At 34.9% G+C, this 344-nt stretch overlaps 1 protein-coding gene across 1 annotated transcript in view; it reads right to left on the bottom strand.

The window, feature by feature from the left end:
• The window catches only part of LOC119593485 (UDP-glucuronosyltransferase 2A3-like), a 13938-nt gene that overhangs the window by 8656 nt on the left and 4938 nt on the right, over nt 1–344 (bottom strand). The gene's annotated exons all lie outside the window — the stretch shown is intronic.

The following is a 344-nucleotide window of genomic DNA, read 5'->3' as shown; positions in this document are numbered from 1 at the left end:
TATACTATTCATTCGGGGCAAACGAAATCCTACGAGATGTGACATTTTGTTAATGCTGACGGAAATATTAACCATGAGGGAAATATCTCGTAATCACAGAATAAAATTACCTCATAAAACTGGAAGTATTTTCAAGAAAAACGTAGATTTATAAAAGCTGGGGAAACTGACAAGAAAATAACGAAATGTTTTAGGTGACTGTCTAGCGCCAGAAAGTTCACTGCACTGAGAGCGATCAAAGAACTAACACACATGTATATAAAAACTCGGGAAAACACAAGAATATGAATAAAGATAAACACGCGCTAACTAGATACAAACAATGGACACAAACACATATGAGA

The sequence above is a fragment of the Penaeus monodon genome, chromosome 32 (assembly GCF_015228065.2).
Source record: "Penaeus monodon isolate SGIC_2016 chromosome 32, NSTDA_Pmon_1, whole genome shotgun sequence".
Taxonomy (NCBI): domain Eukaryota; kingdom Metazoa; phylum Arthropoda; class Malacostraca; order Decapoda; family Penaeidae; genus Penaeus; species Penaeus monodon.
Note: the sequence above shows the minus strand (reverse complement) of the source record. Positions and strands in the feature narration are given on the sequence as shown.